Raw genomic sequence first — 21527 nt, 5'->3', positions numbered from 1 at the left:
AATGTTAGTTCTTTTTATATCTTTATAAGTTTAAAGAATTTATAATTTGTACTTTTAAAAAATATAGCTATTGAAAATATTTTTTAAATTATTGTTTAAATTTAGGTTTAATCATTCACTAAGTCCCTATTTTCGCATGGAATCTCAATTTCGTCCCTTTCTTTCTGAAAATATCAATTGGGTCCCAATTTTATGAAAATTGCAACAAATCGATCCTTTCCGTTAAATAGTGTCAAACGGCGTTAAAAAAATTGATGAGTGAATGCTGAGATGACGAACGAGCGCTCGTCCAGCAGCGAACGAGCGCTCGACCACCGAACGAACGGTCGTCCAGTGTGGAACGAACGGTTGTCCACACTGGACGACCGTTCGTTCGGTGGTCGAGCGTCCGTTCTCTGGTGTCGAGCGCTCGTTCGCTGGTGGACGAGCGCTCGTTCGCTGGTGGACGAGCGCTCGTTCGTCATCTCAGCATTCACTCTTCAATTTTTTTAACGTCGTCCAGCCAAATTAACGGAAAGGATCCATTTGTTGCAATTTTCATAAAATTGGGACCCAATTGATATTTTCAGAAAGAAAGGGACGAAATTGAGATTCCATGCGAAAATAGGGACTTAGTGAATGATTAAACCTTAAATTTAACATAAGTGTATTACAATTTTAAATCAAGTATTCTTTTTAATATTTTATTATTTAGTTTATTTTTAGTTTGTTAATGATGTCCGTATTCAATTATTTATTCATTATTTTATATCATATTTTAATTTTTACTATTATTATTTTTCATTACTCACATATTTCCATTAAATTTTTTTAATTCTTCATCTTTTAGATTTTGTTTCTGTAAAGACCTGAAAAATAGTGTTATAGAGCAAATTGGTGTATTAGAATAATGAGATAGATTATTTTACTTTAAAATAATCTGATAATATAAAATGAAATTTTATAAACACTTCTCATTATTCTAAGAACACTTCACCTCTCTAGAACTCTATTCCTCAGAGTTCTTTGACTTCTCTCTACAAATTCTCTCTGCTGAGATTTCTGTTCGACGATCAGGAAGTGCCTAGGCAATCCTGGCGTTGAGAGCTTCAATCTTGACCGATCAATTTCTCGTTCTTCAGCTGGTTTCTGTTGAGTTTCCTTGTTGTGCAAGGTACGACTAGAACGTTTCTGTGTTTGGGGCTGTGTATCTCTGAGGTAAGGGAAGCTAGGTTGTGTTTTAATTATCAATTGGTGCTGTATGTAATGAATTCTGTGATTAAGTGATGTGTAGTTAGAATTTCAACTTGTGAATGTATGTTCTTAACTTTAAAATGGTGGAAACTATGAAATGTTGTTGATGAACTGGTTTGAATGAGTCTATGTGCTGTGATTGTGTAAATTTGAGATTGTTGTTGTGTGAGATCTGTTGTTGTGATGAGGAAGTAAAAGTGTAAAGTGATTTGGGCTGGTTTAGTGTATTATAGAGGAAGTGAGGTAGTGAAATTGAGGATTAGTGGTCAAGGGCTGTTGGTGACTGCTGGGATAGTGTAGATAGGTCATATGTGACTGGTTTGAGTCATCAAAATGGTCAAAAACAGGTTCCAAGTGGTAGAATTGGTTTTGGAGTCTCTAAGTTGATGAAGTGGAGGTTTTAGAGTAGAGTTTGGTGCATAAACACTTTAGGTTGGTGTTAGGAATGTTTAGAATCCTTTAGTCAAGTCTAATTTAGTATATACATCGAATTAGGAGTGTTAGAAGTTGGCCAAGTTGAGTAGAATTGGTAAGGAGTGGTTGAGTTGTGTAATTCTGCAGAATTTCGTTCTGCAGATTATGCAGACTCGTTGTGCGAATGGATTCGCATAGCGAGTTACCTTGGCGAGGTGCTCTCTGCCAATGTACCCGCATAGCGAATGGGTGCGCTATGCGAGTGAATTGAGAGGGTTGCTCTCTGTTTGTCAATCCGCATAGCGAGTTTAATCGCTATGCGACTGGTTGGGGTCTGGAACCATTATTCATTTTATTCGATCAGCGAGTGGGTCTCGCTCTGCGAGTGTTTAGGGGTCAAGTCTCTGGATGAGGCTCTTGCGTAGCGAATTGGGTCGCTATGCGAGGGGTTGGGGTCTGTTGTATTTTACAATTTTATTCGCATAGCAAGTTTAGTCGCTATGCGGGAGATCTAGAATAGTTGGTCTCTGTCTAGGGCTTTCACAAGGCGAGTTAGGTCGCTGAGCGAGAAACTTATGGTCTCGCTATGCGAAGGTGTGCGCTGTGCGAGAGGTACGTTCTAGTTCAAGTCTTGTGTGTTCTTAAGTTGTTGGATATGCATCAATAAGTGTTGTATGAAGTAAGTTGAAGTTGTATCATGTAATATCTGTGGTGATTGTGGTATGTTGTAATCAAAAGTGTAAAGTTCAAGTGTGGTTTATGGACGTAATTCCATGATCCTCAAGGAGAGGAGACATGGTGGTGCCCTATGTTGTGATTCAAGTGGAATCTCTAGTTGAGATTCAAGTAAGTTTAGAATGGATGCAGGAGCTTAGTCTTGGGGGTTATCCTGAAACTCTAATGGTCTTTCATTCTCAAGTAGAGAGGATTGATCCATGTCGTGAGGAGTAGCAGGAGGTCCTAGTCTTGGGTGCTTCCAGTATGGCCCAAGGTGAGTGATAACGGACTAACCTCGTGAGTGTGGTAGGGTGAAACCCATTGGCAATGGCTTTGCAAAGCAGTAGAAGCCACCACGAGTGCACGACCCGCCATAGCTCGACAATCATTCTAAGTCCGGACAGTCAAAGTCAGTGTGTGTTATGTGTGAAGGGTTTAAGTGATGAAGATGAATAATATGCTTGTATGAATTCTATTGATTGTTGTATGATTAGTCTTTGTTTAAACTAGCTTACCCTGTTGTATGCTTGTGTTTTGTATGATTCGGCTGTTTTCTTCTGCGATGACCATCCTTTGGATGTGAGCAGCGGAAGAAGATGTTTCCCTGGAGCAAGCATTGGATGGAGGTGATGTTGCTGCTGAGTAGTTGGTTTTGTTAGTTAGAGCCTTGTATATAGTTTTGGAATAGTTTTCAGTATGTATATAAAGTTTTAAATTTATAGTTGTTTTTGGATGACTGTAAAGATATCACTTTATGTTTTAGATGGATAACTGTACTACTTTATCATGCATGTTGCTTCTCTTTATTATAGTTTACACTATATATTGGGATGTTACAGTTTCCATCCTAAATACAATATAAAAGTATGGAAAATAATGATTTAAAAATAATGAGACTCAATTATTTTAATATTAAAAAAATTTAGTATAAATAGTTTTATTAATTTTATCATTTTAAAATACGTAATCTCCCTAAAATCCACTCTTTTAGAGTTGACTTATCCGTAAGAGTTCTTTCTCCCTATTTATATGTTTGAATATTTGAGAATGCTATAATGATCCTCACATCGAGCTCTTCAGGTTAGACTGATCAATTTCTCCATTCGCGTAAGTTAGTGTTTTTTTCCCTTTTTTTCTCGGTCCAATACGTTTTATTGTTACATGCAGTCGTTCTTTTGTTTACATGTGTTGTTTAAGTCATCTATAAGTCTTTACTGATTAATGATCACAAGAATATGTCCTAATCATTTTAATGATGTTTTTATGTATAGACAGAGCATATGGTAAAGTTAAAGGAATTTTGGTGTTTTTACAACTATTTAAGCTAGGTCACACAAAAGGGAAACTAATTACACTATTCCTAAATTTTAGAAATGTTGAAATGACTAATTGTATGATGGTACTATGATTTGCTTGGTTGAATGAGTTGTGTGATGAGTTTTATCTGTTGAATTGGGGGTTATGGTCATGATAATCATAAATTGAGGTTATTGGTTATGTTTAGGGTCAGTTTTGACTTATGGATGAGATTGGAGCATGAGTGGAAGATGGAATGCACAAGAGTGTGTATGGTTAATGAGCATGAGTGGAAGATGGAATGCACAAGAGTGTGTATGGTTAATGAGCATGAGGCATGAGAGATTAGTCTACTTGTTGTACCTAGTAATTCTTGGTTCTATTTGCCGATAGGTACTCCCTTTGGCATTGATTATTGAAAAGGGAGAGATTTCCAATAACATTTGTTGTTGAAAAGGGGGTGACTCTGTTCGGCATTGGTTGTTGAAAAGAGAGTGTTGTTCTCTTTGACAAATAGTTGTAGAAAAGATAATGATGTTCGAGTGTTGAATCTTCCTTGGTGAGGGGGATAAATCTTCTACCTTGTGTGATAGGAGAACAGGTCTGCAGCCAAAAGAAGGATGACTTGAGTGTATCTGTATAGGGAAGCTACAGATGAGGATGTAGGAGTGACTACAGTTGGTTGAGATAGGGTACAGGAATGTGACTAAGTCTTTTCATGATGGAGTTCATGGTTTGGTAATGCTCATGGTGTGATTCATGGTTGGGATAATCATGATGGTGGTGTATCTATGATGGTAATTATGACATTTGAGATACTCCATATGATGCTATGTGATATCGGTGTTACTATAATAGTTATAGTAAGTAGTTAGCATAAGTGCTAAGGAGTGGATAAACCAAGCTATATGTGTTTGATGTTACTGATGACATTAATGGTTAAAGATCAAGGATTAAGGATCGAGGATCGACGATTGAGTAATTCGCGGTGATTGAACTGCTATGTTAGAGGATTAGGAGATCCTTTGTTATTACTACTATGTATGGGGTTTTGGATTATTGTTAATATAATCAATATGTTATATCTTATTATTATGATTGTTTTATCGGTAGCTTACCCCATACGTGTTTGTGTTGTGTTTGTGAATGAAATTATTAGCGATGATCGTATAATGCGTTATACATGAGAAAATGATGTTGCAAATGATGCTGAGGCATGATAAATTTGAGAGATGACGGGGGACAAACTTGGGGTTTTACTCAAAGTTATTACATTTGAATTTTAAGACAATGTAATTGAAGTTGTTTAATTTCCTTCGTTATTTCTATTGAACAAATGTTTTTGGAACTATTATGTTTTGAATATATTATGTCGTTTAAAGGTTAAGAGTTTTGAAAATAAGTTTCCGCGCTATGATAAAGTTTTGAATTTTATCAATTTTTGAATAACACATGACACCTTGAAATTTGGACGTTACATAGTTTACTTAAAAATTAAACTCTAATTTTCAAATACATTTTTTTAAATTTAAAAATAAGTAATCATTGTATTTGCAAATTCTTATGTAAATTATTTGTTAAAACTTCAAATAAAAAAAGCATATAAAATAAATAAAACATAGAAATAGTACCATTAAGTCATAGAATATAAGTAAAGCATAAAAATATATTGTTCCTATTAGGACGACAAAAAGAGTCAATCGACGAGATAGCCCACCAACTAAGCCAAAAAGATGGCCGAAACAACATTTTTAATCCGAGAGTCTTAACCAACTTGGCCCACCAAGCTCGGTAATCTAACAAGTCAACCGTCAATCGAGTCAACCCACTAGTCTGGCTTCATTAAAAAAAAAATGGAACCCGCATCGCAACACTTCACATTAACAATTCAATAATTTGGTCGAGGTTTGATATAGCTCGACCAAAATTTGAAATAGTTTGAACTGAAACTTTTTAACCCGAAATCATCAAGTTTTCATGTAAAAAAGAAAACATTTCAACTAGTTTCCATGTGATATTAATATTTCCAATGACATAAAGAAAAAAACAAGAGGGTCAGCCTGACAATGAGATGCGCCATATTGTAAAGTTCAACCTATTTTCTATTGGCAGGCCAGTTGGTAGAACCCTTTTTTGGTGGACTAGTGTTAGGGCAAGCCTAAATGGACTTGGTTGGCCCATTTTACTACCCTTAGTTCCTAAATGCCCAATAGTCTAACATCATTTAAGATTCGAGGCGTAAAACAATTTAAATACTCTTTCCTTCTTTCATCCTCCAATACGTTTTTTAAGGATAAAACCATAACAAAACTATTACTCTTAGATCTCGACTGGAAACTTATGTTCCTACCACATTTTTGCAATTTCTTCCCTCCATTATCCCACATAAGGTCATAAAAAGTAAAAATGGTGTTGGTCAAAAAAGTAAAAACTTTAGAAATAGGTGATTGAACCTCAAACAAAAAATATGTTTGCCAAAAAAAAAAGGTAAGAGACTTTAGAAATGAAGGAAAAAAGTATTGAAAAAACAAAAAATTGAAATGGTGATTAAACGTATGAAACAAAGATGTTGTTTGCTAGAAAAGTAATAAAAAACAGTTACATATTGGAGTTCTTACCTAGCCATGTCATTAGTCACCTAGCTTACTTCCTTGACAAATTTAGCTGAAAGAGTAAATGGTATGAACAGTTAAAGATAATTCCTAACTTTGTTACATAAAGGTTAAAGAATGTATTTTGGGATCAAATATAGCTAATTGATAAACTTTTCAATTGATAAAATTTGTTCGATTATTGTTAATTGATAAATTTTCCAATTGATAGAATTTTGATTTTCACATTTATTACAAAAAACTCGAAAGGACTTTTGGTAGTTTACTTTCTCTCAAAAGATGTTTAACTTAATTGTTGAGAATTTTATACAGTTGAAGAAAAAAACTAATATGTTTTCTAAGTTGCAAAATCGGTCAATTGTGAATAAATGGTTAACAAGTATGTCCAAACAGGAAATTATGACAGTCAAAAGCTACTTTTATATGTTGCTGAGAATCAATATTCTAGAAGTAGGTTGATATTCTGCTCAAGAATTTTATTAACATAAAGATCTCCACCTTATATTTTCTTACATAATTCTCTCTTAAGGCTGTATTAGCTGCATATTTATTTTGATTATATATTAAGGCAAACTAGTCATTATAGCTTCACATATTTTTGAACTTGATTCGGATTTTATGAAAGATGCAGTTTTTGTTCGCCAATCCAAACATCTTTTGTCAGACATTTGAATTAGTTTCACAGTGAACTGATATCTTCTTTTTTCCTCAAAATATTTAACTGAATTTAGAATCACAAATTCAACTTGTGTGCTGATTTGTTTTAAATGAGCAATAATGTTTCTATGGCAATTCAAGTCGAAATCTTTTGGATTAAAAAATTTACTTTTTTGTGTCTTATTCTGTTTCCTTAAAAGAATTTGCAGTCCACAGTTAAACTAATCTAAACATGTAGTCCCACATTGTTATATACAATACCATATGAAAGAGTATGAGCTATAAAATAAATACTAGTAGCGCTGAACAACTTACTTACCTGGATGGGGTCAATGAGTGATCATAAAGACTCATGGCCTAGATCAGTGACCTTCATTGCACCAAGAAGGGGTGCTGTTCTAAGGTCTACCCTAGAGGTGGAGCCTACATCATAATTTGTGCTAGAGGGGTTTGCGTCCGCGCAGCCCCTATTATTAGTGACATCTATTAACTGTTTATGAACCTGTAAATTAATCTTTTCAGCTGATGAGTTTTGTATGGACAACCATATGTAAATTAATCTTTTCAGCTGATGAGTTTTGTATGAACAACCATTTTGATGTGTTGTTGTAGAAAAGAGTGTGATAATCTTGCTGTTCCAAAGATTTACTTTTATAATCTTGTTGATGTTCTTCTTTGCCGCTTATCCTGTCGTGCATTCCAAATCCAAATTCGTGATAAAATGAAACAATGTAACCTAGCTTTCAAAGCCTTTCTCTAGATCCTCTTTCTTAATATTAGACGTAAACTTATGATAGTTCATAAATAAGTTTAAGAGGGAATGTCAGTATTATATAGGGATCTGTTTTCTCTAGGTTCTTTTTTGATTTTTTTTCTTTTCCTTTATATTTCTATAGACACATCTATGTAATACATGGTTTTATGAATAATATAGTCTTAATTTTCTATTTTCCTTACAGCACAAAGGGTTCGTTGGATGGAGTTGAGTCAGCTCCGAGTATAATCAACTCAGAATTAATCGAGTTGAGTCAGTTTGAACATATTTGAGTTGAGCCGGTTCAAGTGAATTAAGTCAAGTCAAGTTAGTTTGGGTCCAAGTTAATCAAGATCTAAGTTAAGCTGATTTAGAGCATGTGAACTTTCATTAAAGTTGAGATTTGCGACGTTCAACCAAGTTGGACTAGACTCATATGAGTTATAGTCCAATTAAAACAAGATCAAGTCTAGTTCGATTAAGCTTGGGTCGAGCCGAGTCAACATCAACTCTTGGATTGATCCGAGTCAACTCCAACCTAGGTCAAGCCGAGTCTATCTTGATCTAGGTCAAGCCAATTTGGCTTGAACTCGATTGAGCAAAGTTAGATTAACCCCAATCGACCCAGATCCATGTCAAGCCAAATTAATCTGAGTCAAGATTGAGCCAAGTTTACTTGGACTCAAATCAAGCAAAGACAATAAGATTATGTTTATCCAAGAGACTATGTCTATGTCGAGTCAAATTTAGTTAAGTATAGTTTTGTTCGTGTTCAAGTTGAGTTAGATTCAAGTAAAACAAACATAAATTGTGTCTGTTTTGGAAGAGTTAAGTACAAAAAAAATTAAGAATAAAAAATGTAAAGAAATTCTATAATTTCAATTTATTTCAATTTCTTTTACCAAAATAACATATTTTATTATAAAACATTTCAAATTCTTAAACAAATAATAATTATCTTAAAATGTTTTATCCAGACAAGTACCCTACTTCCTAAAATTCAAAGTAATAAAATAATTTAGTATATATTTTCTTTTTAAATAATTTGTAATCTTTTTGTACCATTCAATTTAATTCGTTCATTTCAAATATTTTAGAAGAACTCTAAGGGTTAATAAACAAGTCAGTGTACAATGTGTTAAGCTGCATGTTTGTTTTGGTCATATTTTGGACCAAACAGGTCATTATAGGACTGTTTGATGCAGATTTTACAATACATGTAGTTTTATTCGGCAATCCAAACATCTTACTATACATCTAAATTAGTTTCACAATAAAATAATGTCTTTTTCTCAAAATATTTAACTTTTTATAATTCCACAAATTGACCTTATATGCTGATTTGTTTTGAATTAAGTCCCACATGGATACATCCAACAGAGTATTAAAGAATATGAGCTATAAAATAAATACTTCTGACCTTGAATAACATACTTACCTGGATGGGGTTAATGAGTGATCATGAAGACTCATAGCCTAGACCAGTGACCTTCATTGCACCAAGAAGGGAGTCTTGTTCTAAGGTCTACCCTAGTGGTGGAGCCTACATCATAATTTATGGTAGAGGGGCTTGCGTTCGCGCAGCCCCTATTATTAGTTTAAAGTTTGTAGAACCTGTAAATTATTTTTTCTTGGTGTTAATGTTGTATATAATATTTTGTTTGGTTCCTTACATAGAACAAATTCATGATCAGAGAGGCATAGCATTTGAATAACCATGTAGGGCAGGATAAGCTGGTGGATGGATAATGAATCCATAACTTTAAATTTCATCTTCCATGGTGAATAAAGTAGTCAAGGTCTACATTTTGTTATTTTAAAATGGAAAATGATACTTTAACAATATTTTGACACGGAGGTGAGTGGTGCACGTTAAAAATAATTTGTAAATATGAGAATGACGTGACAACAAAATTGGGGGGTTTCAAGTTGAGTTCCTTTTCTCTTTTCAGATTTTGAATTTGAGGAAGCTTCGAGAGAGAACAAAGAGTGCGAAAATTAGAGATAGTCTCCTCTTCCCTCCACCCAGCCACCTATTGTCATCGGAGTGTCGCCGTAATGTCGCTGTTCGTAGAGAGAGTGGCGCTTCCTCTCACCCACTCATTGTCGTCGGAGTGCCGTTGGAGTGCCATCGTTTCTAGAGAGTGTCACTTCCTCCCACCCACCCATTTTTGTTGTCATCATTTTTTCCACTTATAAGTAATGTGAAACCAATTTGTATACAATTTATGAAGAAATACTTGGCAAAGAAACTATGTTTAGTAAAAGTCATGCTGTAGGAACAAAACTGGTACCAAAGGCAAAATAAGTGAGTACTTCAGGTGAAAGTTTTGCACACGAAGGTCAACTATGAACATGAAACTCATTTTGGAGTGCTTAATTTCTATCATCATTTTTTTTCACTTATAAGTAATGTGGAACCAATTTTTATACTATTTATGAAGAAATACGTGGCAAAGGAACCATGTTTAATAAAAGTCATGGTGTAGGAATAGAACTGGTACCAAAGGCAAAATAAGTGAGTACTTCAGGTGAAGGTTTTGCACACGCAGGTCAACTATGAACATGAAACTCATTTAGGAGTGTCTAATTTCTTTGTCATCATTTTTTCCACTTATAAGTAATGTGGAACCAATATTTATACAATCTATGAAGAAATACTTGGCAAAGAAACCATATTTAGTAAAAGTCATGGTGCAGGAACAAAGCTGGTATCAAAGGCAAAATAAGTGGGTACTTCAAGTGAAAGTTTTGCACAAAAAGGTACTGTAGTACTTTGAAACCATATTTAGTAAAAGTCATGTTGCAGTACTTTCACCTGCAGTACTTTCACCTACAATACTTTCACCTACAGTACTTTTACCTGTAGTACTTTTACAAAATTCATATTATTCCCACCAGTCTCCGTTTCAAAGTACTGCAGTACCTTCGTGTGCAAAACTTTCACCTGAAGTGCCCACTTATTTTGTCTTTGGTACCAGTTCTGTTCCTGCACCATGACTTTTACTAAATATGGTTTCTTTACCAAGCATTTTTTCATAAATTGTATGGTTCCACATTACTTATAAGTAGAAAAAATGATGACAAAGAAATTAAGCACTCCTAAATAAGTTTCATGTTCATAGTTGACCTACCTGTGCAAAACCTTCACCTGAAGTATCCACTTATTTTGCCTTTGGTACCAGTTCTGTTCCTGCACCATGACTTTTATTAAATATGGTTCCTTTGCCACGTATTTCTTCATAAATTGTATAAAAATTGGTTCCACATTACTTATAAGTGGAAAAAATGATGACAATGAAAATAGGTGGGTGGGAGGAAGCGACACTCTCTCTAGGAACAACGCACTCTGACGACACTCCGACGACAATGGGTGGGTGGGAGGAAGCGCCACTCTCTCTACGAACGGCGACACTACAGCGACACTCCGGCGACAATAGGTGGCTGGGTGGAGGGAAGATGAGACTATCTCTAGGTTTCGCACTCTCGGTTCTCTCTCAAAGCTTCCTCAGATTCGAAATCTGAAAATAGAAAATGAACCCAAAACTTGAAACCATGCCCTCAATTTTGTTGCCACGTCATTCTCATCTTTAAAAATTATTTTCCACGTGCACCACTCACATTTTGACACGTGTCCTATGTTAAAATGTTGTCAAATGTTGTTGTTAAAGTATCATTTTCCTTTTAAAATACAATTACACAAGCTAACATAAAAACATAACTAAATGTAGATTAACATAAAAACATAACTAAATTTAGATTAATATAAAAACATAACTAAATATAGATTTTCTCGTATCCGTACAATGAATTATGAGAAAAGCATATTACTTCCAAATTAACAATCTCTTTGTATAAAGAGATGAAATTATTTATTCCTTGAAGTTGTGTCCTTACCTTCTTCACATATTTTTATTACCTTTCACAATGAGAGTTATCTTTGTTAGAAGTCCCACATCGACTAGAGATAAGGCCAATTCATAGTATATAAGTGGGTGCAACACCTTACAAGCTGATTTTGTGGGGATGAGTTAGGTTTAAAGTCTACTTCTTAACATGGTATCAGAGTCAGGTTTTGTTGTGCATATTATTCCACCCACTATCGGACCGCTGACTTAAAGTTCACTTCTTAACAACCTTCTACACATATTTTTTATTACCTTTCACAATTATATATATATATATACATATATATATATATATATATATTTATATATATACATATATATTAATTCATGATGTCATCTTCAACACCAAATAAAGAGAGCATAATGAATTATTGTATATATCACAATGTTAGTTTTAATCAACATATGTTTTAAAAATCATTGTTTGAAGGCTTGTTTTAATTCATGTACCAATTTTAAGCTCTCGTCATTATTAGAAAAGAATCATTCAAATTTATTTATGTAAACTCTTCTTCTAAATCACCATTACTAAGAATTGTTTTTCCATCCATTTGATGTAACTCAAAATAAAAAAAAAACTAGGGTCGTAATTACTTTAAGAGAATCCTTTTAGACACAATAAAATCTCCTTGTAGTCAATTTATTCTCTAAAGTGAATCTCTAAACAACAATTCGTTTTATTGATTAGTCAAAGGTTCACTCTAAGAGAATGAATTGCTTTTAACCTCTTTTTAGAATTTTCAGTTTGTTTACTCTTAATTCAATTATTATAAGTGTCAAAATTAACAAAATCTAAAGTAATAAGTATTCTTGTTGAATTTTCTAAAGAGAGATATGTCTTTGTTCTTATCGAAATAAAAACGTAGATCTCTAGAGGTGGAGCGAGGGAACGTCTCCAAGGATACTGAAATCCAATCACTGGGAAAAACCCATATGGAAAAGATTCTTAAAAGTAAAAGCATAATAAACTTATGAGTATAAGAGTGAGTATGAAAATTAAATGAGTATTCCATCTGGAATGATTTTGTATTTATAGACTTTGGAACACTTTAAGAAAAGCTGGAAAAATAATTAAAATAAATATTTATAATTTTCTATTTATAGACTCTTGGACACTTGGAAAGATAATTAAAATAAATATTTATAATTGGTTATTGATTACTTACAAATGACATCACCATTCACAAACCAAAGACAAAAAAGAAAGTATTTATAGTTGGTTATTGATTACTTTTAGTCATTAGTATTTATAAATTTAACACTTATAAAATATATTTTTTATTTTAATTTCTTTAAATCTGAAATATTTATTATTTTTCTTCTAAATTTTGTTTTAAGATAGATCAATAATATTTATTCTAATAAATTTGAAATCCTTCCAACTTGATTTTATATTGCATATAATGCTGATGTTGATATAAGTTGCCTGAAAAAATATTTATGTACATCTCTCAAATTTCATATGCCTTTTTAATACCTGATAAAAAAAATACATTTCACTTTCCTACTATATATTCATTCGAAATTATTTCATATTTAAAGAAAAAGTATTAGTTTATTAGTGGAAATAAAAGGATTATTTCTTTTTGCAGAGACTGCATTTTTGTGGAAAGAATTTTCTTTTCTTCTGTTTGTCAAATTCCATTATATAAAATCGTAGCAGGTTTTTATTTGAAGTTTGGCTAGGTGGAGGATTGGAAGGATGTTGATAGTATAGTAATTGGCTTATGCTTTCAAAATCGATTTTGATGTACTGACTGGCTAGTTTTATTTAATTTATGAAGAAAGAAAAGGCTTAATCCTGGTTAATGATATTTTTTTGAATGATTATTATTATTATTATTGCGCTTGCAAATATTGTTAATCTAAAAGAAAAACTAAAGTTTGATGAGGGTGTCATTTGGTGACATAATTATTGATATCGTTATTTTCTTTAGTTTTAATTCACATGCTAAGAAGTAGACTTTAAGCCTAACTCAATCCGATAAAACCGACTTGTAAGGTGAGGGTTATACTCACTTATCTATTATAAATTGGTCTTATCTTTAGTCGATGTGAGACTTCCAACACACCCCCTCACTCTGAGGTGTTGACATCATCTCGAGCATGAGACTAGACATTAATGTGTGATCCGATAACGACCCGATAGCGGATGAAACAACATGCCCAACAAACAACATATCGCTAGGATAGGCTGTAACTTGACTCTGATACCATATTAAAAGGTTTAAAGAATAATTATGATGTATTATTTTAAAGAATAGAGTACCATATATATATATATACACACACGGATCTTATAATTCTTCATCTATTAAATGGATGATAGGTGCACAAATCTGCACAAATTATAATAACATCTAAATTATAACTAACACAATATTTGATTGCCTAATATCCGTTAATAGAATATTTGACATATCTTAACACCCCCACTCAAGTTGGTGCATGGATATCACACATTCCCAACTTGAATAAAGACTCATTAAACAATCTTCTTGACACTCCATTGGTGAGAACATCAGCCAACTGCAATTCTGATCTTATAAAAGAAAAAGAAATTATTCCAGCTTCAAGCTTCTCTTTGATGAAATGTCTATCAATCTCCACATGTTTTGTTCTATCGTGTTGCACATGATTGTGAGTAATTGCTATAGCTTAAGTATTGTCACAATACAAACTCATAGCTTCATTTGGTTTAAAGCCCAAATCTGATAGCACATTTTTAATCCACAAGAAGTTCACATACACCTAGTGTCATGCCTCTAAATTCTGCTTTAGCACTAGATCTTGCTACTATAGGTTGTTTTTTACTCCTCCAAGTTACAAGATTCCCTCCTACAATTGTACAGTATCCAGAGATAGATCTTCTATCATCTTTTGAATTTGCCCAATCTGCATCAGTGTATCCTTCTACCTTTAAGTTTCCATGATTTGAGAACAAAATTCTTTTTCCAAGAGCAAACTTCAAATATCTCAAAATCCTTTCAACAACATTGATGACAAATTTATGAACACCGAAAAACGGCGCCACAAACTTGTTTAACCCTCGGCAAGTGTGACCGAATCGTATCAAGTAATAAAACTAGGTAAGACCAAGTATCATTTTCCCAAAGGACTCACGACCTAGTTAGTTATTTGATTTGTTGATTATTTAAGACTTGTGAACGATTGATTGTAGGTTTTTAATGCAAAAGACAATAATTAAACATGTATGCATGAATGTGATCAATGGCAAAAAGAGTAAAACAAACACGTAATGAATTATATGGATGAGTATGTTGTTGGGGTTATCAATTTCATCTTATCCACTCTCATATACCTTAGGAATTCATCAATCTTTTCATCAATGTTAATGCCACTCTCTAAATTACCTTGTCAAGAAGGCCTATCCTTAATTACGAGTTCATACAATTCCTAGCATTCCTAGTAATTAATTCTTAAGTGTAGAAGCTTAAAGGCAACCAATATGCTATTGGGAGAAATTCCCCGGATCTAGATTTCCCCGTACGTTCCCATATTGACAAAATCAATGATCATGGCAATGAATGAGTTAAACAAAGCAATCATTAAGCAAAGAGGAAAAACCCTAACTAGTGATGAAAGAAAGCATAAGTCTTAAAGTAAGATGTTAAAACAAATTCCATATATGAGAGTTTCACAAGACTACATTGATTCCCCAACAACAATACAAGGTTTAGTTCACCATATTCATGGTGAAACTAGGTGAACAATAATGAAAGAATGGAAGATAAAACCCTAGAAAGGTGAAAAGGTAGCCTGAGCATCCAAGATCTTCCTTCAAAGGGGTGGAAAAGAGAGTGTTTGCTTCGTCCCAACCAATGATACAAACCCTAGGAACACCTAAAGCTTATATACTGTTTGTAATAATACAGAAAATTAGGCCCAAGCCCAAAATAATGCCGCTCAGCGGTAAGTGCGTGAGTTGGTTTCCTCCCCTCAGCGGCCTTTTCACCCCTCAGCGGAGCCAATGTGAGTTTCTGAGTGCCGCTCAGCGGTGGTTGCGGCTTCTCCTTTTTGCACTTTTTGATGTCTTTTCTGATTCCATTTCTATCCTTCTTCACTTCTTTCACCAAATTCACCTTAAAACCTGCATAAAACACTGAAATCAAGCATAAACCTGTCCAGCTCTCTTATTTCTAAAAATATGATCAAAAGCATGATTTCAAGCTAGTTTCTAAGTGTTAAAGGTTGCTTTTGGTATCAATTTTAAGCATGAAAATAACAGTTTTTCAACTGTTATCAAGCATCCATATGAAGCTTTCGTGGGTCATGCATGAATTGACTAACAACATTCACTACATAGGTGATATGTGGACATGTATGACACAAATAAATTAAATTTCCTACCAGTCTTTGGTATCTCCCTTTGGCTATGCTTGGTGAATTTGAGTAATGAAAGAGTTTATGATTTTATTCAATTAGTGTATGAACTGGTTTACTCCCAAGCAGCCTAGTTTCCGATAGTAAGTCAATAATATATTTTCTTTGACATAGAAAAATACCATGTTTTGATCTAGCTACTTCAATACCCAAAAAATATTTAAGGTTTCCAAGTTGTTTCATCTTAAATTCAGATGCAAGGTATTCTTGTAAACTAGAAATCTCATCTTGATCATTTCCTATAACAATCATGTCATCTACATATATAATCAAAGCTGTAATTTTTCCTTTTCCTCTCTTCAAAAATAAGGTGTGATCAAAGTTACTTGCTCTATAGCCAAAAGCCTTCATAGACTTGGTAAACCTTCTAAACCATGCTCTTGGGGATTGTTTTAATCCATATAGAGCCTTCTTTAATTTGCAAACCTTCATTCCAATTGAATCTATCATGCCTGATGGAGAATCCATATAAATTTATTCTAAAATTTCTCCATGTAGGAAAACATTTTTCACATCAAATTATAGAAGAGGCCAATCTTGGTTTGCTGTTAGCGATAAAAGTATACTCACAGTGTTAAGCTTGACTACCAGTGCGAATGTCTCTTGGTAATCTACACCATAAGATTGAGTGTAACCTTTAGCCACAAGTCATGCTTTATACCTCTCAATAGTTTCATCATCTTTATGCTTAATTGTAAATACCGATTTGTAGCCCACATTTTTCTTTCCTCTTGGTAAGGACACAAAATCCCAATTGTTGTTTTTTTCTAAAGATGTCATCTCGTCAACGATTGCTTTGGTCCATCTAGAATCTGCCAAAGCTTCCTATATATTACTAGGAATAGAAATTGAAGATAATTGAGATATAAATGATGCATATGACTGGGATAACATGTGAGATGACACATATTTACTAATGGGATGTTTAACTTTGGCTTGGAGGTCTAGTTCATATTTAGTTGGAGGTTGACCGTGGTTAAAACGAGGTGGAAGATTATATTGAATAGTAGTAGACTCAGTGTTTGGTGTGATAGTGGTCTCACACAGACAAGAATCAATTCCATGATCAATTTCATCTAAATTAGTATTATTAGAGATAGGATCAAAAGGTACCTCTAAAGAGTCAAGTTGAACCTGTGGAGAAGATTGAGTCAATTGGTAATGATCGTAAAACACTATATTATCTAGAAAAGAGGTGTCCATATTTAGGATTGGGTCACTTCCTATAGAATGATGATGGCAATGCTCTAGCTAGGACAAGCCAAATCTATAAGCAAATCAAGCCATAAGTTCATGGATGAAGGTTGCAGAATTTGGTGGTGGTGAAAGGTGTTGATAGATCATGGTTTTGGTGAGTTGTATGGTGAGGGAAGATGTGTTTAAGGGTTCTCTAAGAGAGTTTGGGCCAACTCTTGGAGGAAGGTGGCTAGAGGAGGCCACTTGGGTTGCTCTAGCCTAGGGTGACCTTAAAAGAGAAGTATGGCACAAAAATGGTAGCATAACTTTGCTCTAAATCAAAGGTGATTACATGATGGAGAACACCTCTATTTATAGGCTAAGGTGTCTCAAAATGGGCAAAAAATTTAACCTAAAAGAGTCACCTTGGTTGGCTTGGAGAGTGATAACGGTTAAAAATACCGTTATTTGTGATGCAATTTTGATATTAAATCAACCCTTTTTGACTTAGAAGGTTGCTTGAACTCATGTTTTTAGTTTAGTTTTGGGAATAAGTGAGTAGAGGGTATAATTAATGATTTTATCACTAAATTCTCTGAATTTTGTAAGTTATTGGTATGATTTGGAAGAAGAACAAAAGTATCAAGGAGTTGGACTCAAGAGGGACAACTAAAGTACTAGAGAAGAAGTTTGAAGAAGGTCGTAGGGCGCCTGATTGCCCCTTTAAAGGGCCCTCAGCGCAGGATGTCACGCATCACCGCCTGGGCGCCCCATTAAGGGCGCTGAGCGCTAGCTTCTTTGTGCCGCACATTGCCTAGGCACCCTCTGAGGGGCCCTGAGCGTCAGTTCTCTCGCAAGCTCACCCGGTTGCCCTAAGTAGGGGCACTGAGCACCAGCGTTATTGGGCTTGGACTTTACTTTTGCTCTATTTAAGAACTTGCACGCCCTAGGGTTGGTGTCTCTTGATGGCTTGAGCACAGAAACACACGTTTTGCCCCTTTGGAGGCTTATTTGGGGATGCGGGAGTTCTCCTCTTCAGTTTCTAGGGTTGTTCTATCTCTTTCATTCCATTGTACACCTAGTTTCATCATGACGATGGAGAACTAATCTTATTTGTTGTTAGGGAAGATGTAACCTTTAAACTCTCATGTATTTAAATTTGTTCTGAATTATTATATGCTTCTTTCATTAATTGTTAGGGATTTTCTCCTTTGCTCTATGTTTGTTATGTTTTAATCATTCATGGCATGATTTTATGGTCTTCTTTGTAATTGGGAAATACCTAGAAACCATGATCTGAATAATTTCTCCCAAAAGAAATATTGCCCAACAATGGGGATAGGAGGTTTGGTTGTCTTAAGCTTTTGTTCGTAATGCAAAATTAATTATTAGGGATGCAAGGGATTGTGGTATAATAATTAAGGATAAACTTTCTTCGCCGATGGATCGGGTTTTAAGTAATTTAGATAGTGACGTTAACAATTGAATGAAGAAGATGAATTCTTATATGCATGAGAGTAAGGATGGTGAAATCTAAACCCCAACAACATACTCATCTCATATTATCAAAATCATCCATTCACTTTTTGTGTTTTCCCCAATTGATCAAATTGCATTCATATTTACTTTTTCTGCATTTTGCATTCTAAACCAATGAAATTGTTCTTAAAACTTAATTAGTTAAGGTATTACATGACTGTCTAGTGCCGTGAGTCTTCTAGGATACGATACTTGGTCTTACCATTTTATATTACTTAATACGATTTGGTACACTTGCCAATGTGTTAACAAGTTTTTGGCGCCGTTGCTGGGGACTCATGGTATAAACTATACTTTTGTGTGATTCTTAACTAGTTAGACTTTATCTTTAATTTTTTTGTTTTTAATTTTTATTTTTGATTTGATTTTTTTTTTTTGGGATAATTGGGTACTCTAGTGCAATGTTCTTTAGAGTCTACAGGATAAAATCTCAAAATCTGTACTAGGAGCACAAGATCATTGTTAACACTTCGACAAGTGTACCAAATCGTATCAAGTAATACTAATTTGTAAGACCAAGTATCGTTTTCCTAGAGACTCATGGCCTAAACATTCATATGGTTTCTTGATTAATTAGGACTTGTAAACGAAATCATTGTGTTTATATTGCGGAAAATAAATATGAATGCAAGTGTTGATCAATTGGATTGAAAGATGCAAAGGTGATTGATATAAAATATGGAATGATTATGTTGTTGGAGTTTCTGACTTATCCTATCCACTCATGTATTTATTAATTCATCTTCTTCATTAATGTTAATGCCACTTTCTAATTTACCTTAAACCCGATGTCTCGATGAAGAAAGCCTACTCCTAATTACTAGTTCACAATGTCTTGTCTCCCTAGCAATTAATCATGCATTACATTTGCATAGAAGCTTAAAGGCAACCAACCCTCCTATCCCTATGTCTAGGTAATATTGCTTTTGGGAGAATTTCCCCAGTTCTAGATTTTCTCATATATGTCCATAGTGACAAAATCAATGATCATGCAATTGAATGAGTTAAACAAAGCATGCATAGAGTGTAGAGGAAAAACCCTAACAATTAATGAAGTAAATCATTTTATAATAAGAATCAATTCAATACATGAGAGTTTCAAAGGATTACATCGTTTCCCCAATAAGAATGGAGGTTTAGTTCACCATAGACATGGTGAAACTAGATGAAAATAATGAAAAGAATGAAAGATAAAACCCTAAAAGTTGAAGATCGAAGCTTCCGCATCCAAAATCCGCCTCCAGGGGGTGAAAGGAGTGTATTTTCGCCTCTTTCTGTCCAAAGATATGAACCCTAGAACGTCCAAAACCTTAAATAGTTCATTAAAAATACAGAAAAATGGCCCAAGCCCACGTCGTCAGCGCTCAGAGCCCTAAAAGGGCGCTCAGCGGTAGTTGCGACACTCTTTTGACCCTCAACAATGGCGCCCAAGCGCGAAATAGTGCTTTCAAAACCAAACTGGCGCTCAACAGTGGCACCCAAGCTTGAAACAGTGCTTTTAGAACTAAGTTGCCGCTCAGCGGTGGCGCCCATGCGTGAAACAGTGGTTGCACTTCCAGACTGGCGCTCAGCGGTGGCGCCCAGGCGTGAAACTGTGGTTCTTCTATGTGTCACTTTTCCAGCCTTTCCTGACTCCAGCTCCTTGCTACTTCAACTTCTTCATCCAATTCATCTTAATTCCTGTCAAAACAAGGAAAAACAAGCATAAAACGTATTCAACTCTCTTATTCTCACAACTTAATCAAAAGCATGATTTCAAGCTAGTTTCTAAGTCATAAAAGGTGTTTTTAATATCAAAATTAAGTATAAAAATAACGATTTTTCAACCGTTATCAATCATCAAAATCTTTCTTTTTAGGTTTGGAAGTAGAGAAGACTGCCAATAGTAGACAAGAAGGCAGATATGAAAGAGAAGTTAGTTCACCAAGACTCTGTGCATGAAGATGAGGAACTCAAACCTAGCAAACCAGTAACATATAAGAACAGGTTATGGGTGATTAAGGATATCAAGGCAAAGGAAGTTCTTGAGATTGAGGCTCCTTATTCTAGGAGAGTAAAGATGGTGACTAGGAAGTTGTTGAAGTTATGTTGGTGTGACGGAAGAGAGAAGATCACCAACATTAAAAATTTGGATTGCGCTTAATAGTGTCAGGCTCGTGACGTTAAACAAGCGCTTATTGGGAGGCAACCCAGTTTCTGATTTTTTCTTTTTAATTGATTATTTGTGTGGTTTGGATTTGATTTTGCTTTGCAGTAATGCCAGCATCTACCGAGGGATGCTAGGAGGACTCAGATGATAACATCTACTGATGGATGCTAGGAGGATTCATATGAGAGCATCTACTGATGGATGCTACTAGATTAAAGCATCTACTGATGGATGCTACTAGATCAGGATTTATTTTGCTTTATTTTTATGTTTATTTGAATTTTGTTTATTTTGTTTATTTTGTTTTTATTTTAGCTTGCTTACGTACTTGGTTTAATGAATTGTGTTTCAATGGTTTGGTATGATGTGATAAAATTTTTGTGATGAGTAATATTCTTATGTTTGCTCTATTGTTCTATGATGCATGTTGAGTTAATGATTGGTGAGGCTTTTAAGCATAGATGGTGGTTGCTCATAGTTTTGTTAAAAATAGATGCATGATTTCAGTTGTGATTAATATGCTGGGAAGGATGTTTATCAAATTGTGAAACATGAATTAACCGGTGAGAGGTTGGACTCCTTAATTGATTGAATGCTATTGCTTTGGAAGCATGATTGATTTTGTCTAAGTTTCTATGATTAAACCTCTTGCTTGCTTGTTACACATG

General features: G+C 34.4%; 2 non-coding genes across 2 annotated transcripts; both read left to right on the top strand.

Annotated features, from left to right (window-relative positions):
- The first annotated feature begins 7240 nt into the window (after nt 1-7240).
- LOC128195681 (U1 spliceosomal RNA) lies at nt 7241-7399 on the top strand. The gene has a single exon (XR_008247478.1). It is a non-coding gene; the product is annotated as a U1 spliceosomal RNA (small nuclear RNA).
- A 1714-nt stretch (nt 7400-9113) lies between these two features.
- On the top strand, nt 9114-9274 carry LOC128195654 (U1 spliceosomal RNA). Its single transcript, XR_008247451.1, has one exon. It is a non-coding gene; the product is annotated as a U1 spliceosomal RNA (small nuclear RNA).
- The last annotated feature ends 12253 nt before the right edge of the window (nt 9275-21527 follow it).

This window comes from Vigna angularis, chromosome 2, assembly GCF_016808095.1.
Source record: "Vigna angularis cultivar LongXiaoDou No.4 chromosome 2, ASM1680809v1, whole genome shotgun sequence".
In the NCBI taxonomy this organism is placed as follows: Eukaryota; Viridiplantae; Streptophyta; class Magnoliopsida; order Fabales; family Fabaceae; genus Vigna; species Vigna angularis.
Note: the sequence above shows the minus strand (reverse complement) of the source record. Positions and strands in the feature narration are given on the sequence as shown.